Here is an 8905-nt window from a genome sequence, read left to right as displayed (position 1 = left end):
TCCTTATTCAAGGCTAGTTCCCCAATTAATGTGAGTTAACATACGTGGCCAGGTCAGGAAGATGGGGGAGGAATTTAGTCAGGATTTGTTTGTTTGTTTGTTTGAGCTAATTTAGATTTCTTCCATGGAACTAAGTCTTGAAATCTGCAAGTCTCTGGGAGCATCCAGAATCTGCTGTGTGAAATGGAAATTGAACATATTTCGCATCTTGGAATATCAGTCTTGCGGATTTCAACCGTTTTAAGACAAAGATTGCATTTTTCTGTATATCTAACAGCATGTCACTCATACTCAGTAAACAGCAAATAACAAGGCAAGATCTAGAAAACCTGGAGGAGAAACAACCAGGAATTATTGCTCTTCGGGATCCAAGAAATAAATATTAATTGAAGAGAATAACGAAACTAAGAAGGGTGAGCTTGAAGAATGCACTTAACTTAAATTCTAATCTGATGTTTGTTTGCTTCCCCTGAACTTCAGACAGCAGCTATATTTTAAAAAAACAGCCTCTTGAAATGTTCATTTTACAGTTAAGCAAATACACCGCAGGACATAAATTAACCCCACTCCAAATTAGCTTGTTTTTCTGCTTGTTGAGTATCAGTTCAGATTTATTTGCTATGGACCAAATTCAACAAAGTACTTAAGCACATGCATAACTTTGATCATGGAAGCAGCCCCACTGAGACTATTCACATGCTTAAATATATGTACACAGTTAAATAATTTGCTGAATCCAGACCTACTTTATTTTTTCTCAAGAAAGCATTTGCAGAGACAGAGTTGTTCTATTCTGACCGTGAAGAGTTTACTGCAAATACATGATACTGAAGGCTGTGTTGATTACTTGTAACTGGTCACACAGAGCTGTTTCTGTTCTCGGCGAGCCTGATTTTATAGTCTGGATTAAATTTAAAGAGCCCACCAAGACACTCGATTTCTCAAGGTGAAATGACAGTGGAAAGGGCAGCGGTAGCTGAAGATAGATCAAGGAGAGGAGGAAATTAAGGAACCTCAGAAACATTCTCTTCCTGGTTTTGGTCAAAAAAAGCATAATTCGTGGAAAACTTACATAACCAAAAGGCATGTGGGCCTATTTTCTACTTTTTGTCCTCATTAAGAACATATGTGTACGGCTCTGCGTGTGTGCAGCTCTGTGCTGTAAGGAATTCCCTGCGCAACGCTCAGTGCTAGCATCAAAAGGGCGTCCTACTCCTTTCCTGGGATACTTCAATCACCTCAAGATTTCCACATAAATGTAAGGATGTACTTAAATGTTGTACTGAATTAGAGTGCCTACACTTCTTCAGCAATGTGGGAAGGAAGGATTGACTGAAGGTGAATGAAATAAATACAAATTATTTAGGATTACATACAACGTAACTAAGTTAGGAAGCGATTGGGATGGGCAGTGAGAGTGAGGAACTGACTGCCACAGCAGAGACGTCCTACAATGGCACAAAGTCATGTCCTTGGCTGGTACCATTTAGCATCACTCCATAAGATCTTCCTAACCAATTTTCTGGGGAAAAAAGGCACCTTGTTCTTTCAATATAGCTCAAAGAGCAACTAGGCTGCTGCATTACAGGGCTGGGGGTGGGGGGTGGGGAGGGGGAGCTATTTGTACAATTTCAGCCCTATTTTACAGCTGGATTTGAGGCTACTTTCCCCCCTTTTTTCTTAAATGACCATTGTCATCTTCCCTGTTGGAGATAGCCTTGGTCAAATTCTACATGCTCATGCAATCCTAGCAATACAGAGATTTTATTTTCTCTTTTTCCCCACCACCTCACCTTCCCAAAGAGTTCCACTTCTGATGTGAAAAATCACTCTCAAAAATGTCTTTGATACCCTCCCTGGACATACTTGGCTTATCAACCTGTGCAAAAATTACTCTGAAAATTTCACAAACATTATTTTGAAGCAGCAGGAATGTGTTATCTTCGGTACCTTCACAACTGAACTACAAAAGGGAAATAGGAAAGACATTGGAATATTAAAAATGCCAATGCTCTTTCTAGCTACAAAAGCTCTGTCACAGCCAACAAGTGAAATACCATGCCAATAGCGAGCATAAACATTTTATGCCTTGTTTTGTACGTTCTGAACATCTTCACCAGAAACGTCTTAATTATGGCCATTAATTTCTTCTCTATAAAAGGGTGATTTTCATTCACTAATGTAAACTTTCTAACAGGAAATTATATAGCAAGCGTATAAAAATTATTCGTTGGGTTTGAGAAATGAATCGGCAAGCTAGCTTTCAACAGAAAATGTGATGTTTGATGTTCTGGCTCCCAGTTCTGCTGAACACCTCCAGCGGTAAACAATACAAATTCAACGATTTATCAAGTACTACTTTTCAGTAAACCATTAACTCCTTGAAAGAGTCTCTTCTCCTCCTAGCAATAACTTCCCAGGTCATATAGTTTCAGTAGTTTCCCAGATCACTTGCCTTTCTTCATAAGAGTCCCTGAGAAGCCCGGATTTTGAGAAAGGATCTTCCATGCGTTTTATAGCTCCTGTTGTGTTTACAGGCTTCATGAAAAAAAGAAGCAGTGGTACTCTGAGGACAGTACTTCTTGGGATCTTTACAGGAATATTTGGTTAAATATTTGCAACAATCTACCTGAAAAACACATCCCTTTTTCCTCCTTGTAAATTGTCTGCTGACACCCTTGAAAGTCATTGTAAAAAACACCTAGTGCAAACAAACCTCATCCAGTAGATTGCCCATTTCTTGCTCCCAGAGGTATCCCCTCCAGTGTTGGGTTTTTTCTGTTTCTTAAGGTGAAGGCGTGTGTGTAGCTGACCACGTCAACCACATACTCCCCAACAGACTCACCTAATCTTTGCAATTTCTTCCTAACCATGCCAAATTTCATGTTGCGCTTAAGGTCTTTCTCACAGACTGCTTAGCACCTCTTCCTGTCTAAAGGGGCATAAAAAGGCATAGAGGCAGCTCAGAACTAGAAGCGACGACCTCCTGTGTCCCCAAGACTTTTTCAGCGGGGACTTTACATCTCGCCGGGTGTGCTTACAAAAAATATGCTCAGAGGTATAGAGCCATGAAGGAAGATGTGATCATAACCCAAGACCCAGACCTGCTGGAAATATCTGTAGAAACATCCCCAACCCTAAATCTCGTGAATATTTATATGCTTGCATAAATTGAAGCATGCGCATGCTCTTGAAAACGTTCTGCATGTAGTATCAATGCAGAGTCACATGGAAGCAAAATCCTGCTCGCATCGAAAGGATCAGGACTTAAAAAAAAAAGCCAAAAAAAAAAAAACAAAACCAAAAAGGGAAAGCGTCCTACACTCAAAAGCCCACAAGAGTAATGATATGGGAATATTGTTAAAATGGTGATAACACAAACAACACAAGGAGTTCTCTTGATGAGACTCTTCTTTAAATGACCAGCGTGTCCTGATCGCTGAACAGGGTGCACAGGCAGTTTTGGAAAAGCCACCAGCCCAGGGAAGAGCTAGGAATGACTACAGCTGCTCTGCTGCTGCTGCTGCTGGTAGCCGAGAGCAGACCCAGCGCAAATGTTCGCAGACAGCGAAAAAATGTCTGTGCATCACAGCTCTGAAGTTCATTTTCAAAGAGGTTTTGGGTTTTTTTTAAGGGTCATTTTTCCTATTCCAACTTGCATAAACACAGAACCGATTAGAACTTCTTCCTCAAAACTTTCTGCCCAAAACAGCCATCTGCTCAAGAGCCTTTGCTGCTCTGAGGCTTCTTTATTATTTTTTCGGGGAATTTTCCATCATCAAAATCCAAAGCAGAAACAATAGAAAACCCTGACTGCCGGCTTTCCACACTCCAGTTACACATAAGCACCAAAGGCATTCTTGCTTCTTCCAGAAACAATAGAAAAATCTCAGGGAAAACACACCCCCCCCCCCCCACCCCCCCCCCCCCCCGCTCTATGCCCCGGCCAAGGCTCTCGCTGTTCTCCCCCATCTGCGACCGGAGCTCTCCCTCCAGCGGGACCCCCGGCTCCCTCCCGAACTCCCGCTGCCCCCCGCACGCCTGCTCGCCCGCTGGCAGGGACCCCGCGGAGGGGGTTATTTTTAGGCAAGGCTGCAGCGCCTCTCCTTTAAGAGCCTCCCGCCGCCGCCTGCCTCCCTCCCTGCCCGCCCCCGGCGGCGGCGGCGGCGGGAGAGGAGGAGGAGAAGGAGGAGGAGGAGGACGCCGCCGCCGCGGCGCGGACGTGCCCTCGCCCGGGCCGGCGGCGGGGAGCCAGCGGCGGCGGCGGCGGCGGCGGGGGGCAGCGGGCGGCTGCGGCTTTAAGAGCTCCCACAATGCCGTGCTGGCGTCCCAGTTCCGTTACATGTCTCTCCCGGTGAAGGGGAGCGAGGGAGAGGCAGGAAGGAGGCGGGGGCGGCCGCTCCGGGCGGAGGACACCCACCACCCACCCAGGCGCGGGAGGCGGCGGCGGCGGCGGTCCGCTCGGCGGGGCCGGGGGAGGAGCGGGGCGCCCCGGAGGGCCGGGCCGAGCCGAGCTCCGTCCTCCCCCCCCCCCCCCCCGCCCCTCCCGTCTCCCCGGGCGCTGCGCTGCGCCGCGGGCCGGCCGCGCCGCCCCCCGCGGGGCGCGAGGCGGAGCCGGCGGCCGTTGGGGCCGTTGGCGCTGCCCGGGGAGCCGCCGCGGGACGGGCGCCGAGCCGCCGCCGCCGCCGGCCGAGCGGTAAGTGAGCGGCCAACTCCGGAGCGGTCCGGTCCCGCCGGAGCCCGCCCTCCTCCCCGCCGCCCTGCTCGCTCTGCGATCTCGCTCTCCGCCTCCGGCCGCCGCAGCCCCCTCTCCCGCAGCCCACCCGGCTCCGCGTCCCGCCCCGCTCTCTCCTCCGCCCGGGCGTTTTTCGGCTCGTCCCCGCTGCGGGGTTTGTGACCCTTCGCCGCCGCCCCGCTTGCGCCTCTCCCCTCCGCCCGCGCTCGCCAACTTTCCCGTCCGTGTTGCACCGTTTCCCACCTCCCCCCGAATTTGCGGGGTTTTGGGGTTGTGGGTTTTTTCTTTTCTTTTCTTTTCTTTTTTTTTTTTGGCGTTTTCGGCTCTCCCGTTCCCCCTTACGCGTCTCCCCTGCCCGCTCGCACTCGTTCCTCTCTTTTCGCTTCTTCCTTCACTACTTCCCCAGCTCCCTCCAGCTTGTCCTCCCTCCTGGCATTTTGTCTTTCTCCTTCCTTCGGGCATCGTGTGGAAAAAGTGAGGGATATCTCTCTGTGTCCTTGAGGAAGGGAGTTCAGAAGCTACTTTTCCTACACAGGGAAATCTCTGTAGTAGTTTTCCTTCTTTTCTCGTCCCTCTTACTGTCCCCCAAAAGCAAATTAAACCTGTTTTTCTTTTTCCTTCTTTTTTCTTTGGTCCCGTCCCCCCCCCCGACGTGGACTGTTTGTTTTGGTCTTTTTTTCCCCCCACTCTCCAGACTGTGCCGATTTGTTTCACGATTAATCTTTCTTATTCCTGCCCCAACCTTTCCCTCTCTCTTTCTCTCCCCCAGCAAGAAAAAAAGATTAAAAGAAAATCTCTTTTGCCAGCAGGGAATGTATGAGAGTTGGTGTGTTTTGGGGTTTTTTTTTGTTGTTTTTTTTTTTATGGGGGAGAGTGAGGGACTACTGATGAGGAAAGCTTAAGCCAATACAGTACGGTAGGACAATACAGAGGCATGAACTTTAAAGGGTAAGAAAATGGATTCTGCTCCTTGGTTTATGCAGCTCTAAACTGTTGTTGGGAAGGTCTGGTCCAGGGTCCGGTTTGGGGTTGTAGTAGTCCGGTGTGTGTGTCAGCCTGTGTTTTCTGTTCAGTAAAGCAGTGTTTTAATATGCCAACAGAGCAGTGTACTAAATTGCCGTTCAATATTGTTCGTGGGTTTCATCAGCGTGGAAAATCAGGAGGGGGGGAAGGTGACGGATGTCTGTGTCCCCTTTGGAATTGCACCTGTCACGCTTTCCATCCCAAAACTGCAGATATATCAGAGACTGACACGTTAACAGAATTGCTGGAAACTGCCTGCATCTGTGTCAAAAAGTGCTGTTGTGTGGTTTATGAAGTCTGGTTCGGACCTCACAAGCTTCTGCCTCAGCTCTAGTCAGCATCACACATTAAAATTAAGTATGTGCCAGGCTGTGGAGAGCAAGTAAATCAATTGCCTAATGATTTCTGCAAAGACACCTGTTTAAGGGTTTTCAAGCTCCCAGTTAATTGTTTGGTAGTGGTGTGATTGTGTTAAGTGTTGTAAAAGTTAAGAGCTCTGTCTTTTTAAGTAGAGAATACGTAGTTCATGAATAAAATGTCAACTTTTTAGGTCAGAAGGAAACAGTGTGGATCTTGGTTGTGTTACGTTACCTCTTTTGATAGGTACCGTTCCAGAAGACCACAAGGTTATGTGGCTAAATTGCAAATTAAGTAAGCCCTATTTTTTCCCCTCTTTCTTTAAAGAAGAGAGAAAATGCTATTTCAGATTGAATTTTGTTTGATGGTATCTAATTAGAAAGTAGGCTATACATTAAACTAGGAGGACTTCACTTTGTATCTTGTAGCAAAAAATGATTTGATATGTGATGAATTGCGGAGGGAACTGAAATGACTGCTTGGCATTCATTGTGTTTAGTTGTATGCCTTTTAGGACTACTGAGAGAGTTAAGGTTGTTCACTTCTTACACTTAAGTAACCTCACTGTCTTTCTCCTTCCTCACCCCTACAAGCCCAACACAATTTGATGAGTTGTTTGAATTAATCTTTTTTATCTTTCCTGGAGATGAAAAACTTTGGGATAGGGGGAAATAAAAGGAGAAAAATAAGTCATATTAGCAAGAAGTTTAAAAGTCTTTTAAAACCGTACCTTGGACTGTTTCTGGAAACACCACCAATAATTCTGAAGAGCCAAATCAAGTTGATTAGCATCACTTCTAAAAATCCTTTTGAGGGAAGCCCTGAAAAGGAACATGTTAGATAAAAGGAGATTTAGTTGCTGAAGTGCAGAGCTGAGCACCGAGGATGGTGGGTTCTGTTCCTGCTTCTGCCATCGCATGGCAGTATGACCTCTGCCTAAGCTGCCTTCCTGCCTGCACCTCATAGGATGTGGAGATTTTCCTGAATCTCTCTTAAGTACTTTTACTTATGATTTTAAGAATAATTCCGTGTAAATGCATTCCTCCTTCTTTAGTTGTGGTTTTGAGTGCTGGTTGGGTGATAGTTTTGCTTGTGCTAATATTCATTCTTCAAAAATTGTGAAGTAGAGTTCTTGATCATCGCTGTTTGTTCTGAGAGCGGCATAAGATTTTTTGCATTGCTGTAATGGTTTTGAGACTAGAGTTATTTTTATCCCCTGTGTATCTCTGACAATATCGGTGCGTGCTCCTGTGGTACTTTAACAGTCTGTCTCAAGCTGAATTTGAAGGGCACTGTTGGCCTCTCCAGAAAGAAACTTTATTAAATTGAATTGCAGGGTGGGAAAACTGTCTTGTGAGGACTGGGCTGAGGACCCCCCTCAGCGCGATGCACACAGTCCTGGGGTGGTTTTTTTTTTTTTTTGAGAGCTCTGAGATTTGCTTAGTACATGTGGGGGGTTTTGTTTGCTTTCTAATTTTAGCTTTTTGTCTGGGTTTTTAAGTCTTTAAGATCTCTGTCTTGAAATTAAATGTTAATGTTGTGTGGTTTTCTAGGGCTTTTTTGAAAGGTCAGGTTTTCTTTTATTTTTTTTCTTGCTCGGGTTGGGACTTTACAGCAGAATGGGTCATATTATAATCTCACTGCCTGCCTTCCTGTATTGTAAACTTTGTGGATGCAAGGCTCTACCCTGTTGCAGGTAGTTCTTTCTCTTCAGTGAAAACAAGAGACTTGATTCTGCAGAATCTTGCTATTGGGTAGTCGCGTCAGCTTTGGGTTATAACTTACTGTCCTCTTGCACAGGCACATAGCTAGCTCCATGCTTCTGAATCTGGACAGTTAGCCTAGTTTCAAATTCAGTTTTATAAATAACTAATTCTTTCTATCCTTCCTAAGCCCCTTCAAAGTGTGTGGTGATCTCACAGCTTTGAAAAGAATAGTTTTCCTGGCTGATGAGAGGATGTTTGTGTTGTTTTCCTGTCGTTGCTGTTCTGAGGACTGTATGTCATCTTTCTCTGTACAGCTAAAGCATGGGGAGGGGGAGACTGGCCTCCGTGTGCCGAGCGGTGCCGTGCTGCTGCTTCTCTGTCCTGTTTGTTACCTGTGAAGTCTTGATCACAGAACTTGTCCTGCTTGGGAAAGGAGGGTGGGTTTTAGCTGTAGCTTATAGGGACTTGTCACATCTGTCATGGAAACTGCGGACTGGGCCCCTCTGGGCTGTTACTTCACTCGGATCTCTGTAAGCATCTAGTTGTCTTCGTGATAACATAAATATGGAGAGCACTGAATGTGTCTGAGAGGACTTGAGAAGATGGGCACTGTAAGCTTTCAGATCGGAGGCATTTGAGAAATCCGCTTACTTCACCTCTACATTTGAGTTACTCCTTAAAGGGAGGAGGAGTCTGTTCACTTTCTTGTTGCGCTTGGAAAAAGGGCTTACCCACAACAAAAGACATTGTAATGCTTTCTATAGTCCAGGATTATTGAACAAAAGTGTCTTGCTGTGCAATATTGTTGCTGCGCTCAATGTTGTATGATAACACATGTTTCTCAGCTGTTTTTGATTCCTCAGTGGCACAGACTTCAAAGGAATGTGCTGAAAGAGAGCTGTGGCCAGAGAAAAAACGGGTTTTGTTCCAGTGGCCTGTACCATCCATCTGTTTAAATACTTTGCTGAACTATTCCAGAGTGTTCAGGCATCCAGTTAGGGCTGACAAGCAATTACAGCTGGGAATAGAGCCTACTGCAAAGAGACCACCTAGCGAAGGCTTAAATGCTACCTCCCCTCTATGG

The 8905-nt window shown here is 46.0% G+C and overlaps 1 protein-coding gene across 1 annotated transcript in view; it reads left to right on the top strand.

Annotated features, from left to right (window-relative positions):
- Positions 1 to 4597: 4597 nt before the first annotated feature.
- The window catches only part of RASSF8 (Ras association domain family member 8), an 87838-nt gene continuing 83530 nt past the window's right edge, over positions 4598 to 8905 (top strand). The window contains exon 1 of the mRNA XM_049821858.1: positions 4598 to 4696. The gene's annotated coding sequence lies outside the window, so the exon portion shown is untranslated. The remainder of the gene's footprint in view (positions 4697 to 8905) is intronic.

Source organism: Accipiter gentilis, chromosome 18 (assembly GCF_929443795.1).
Source record: "Accipiter gentilis chromosome 18, bAccGen1.1, whole genome shotgun sequence".
Lineage (NCBI taxonomy): Eukaryota > Metazoa > Chordata > Aves > Accipitriformes > Accipitridae > Astur > Astur gentilis.
The sequence above is the reverse complement of the archived record's forward strand: the minus strand, read 5'-3'. Positions and strand labels throughout refer to the sequence as shown.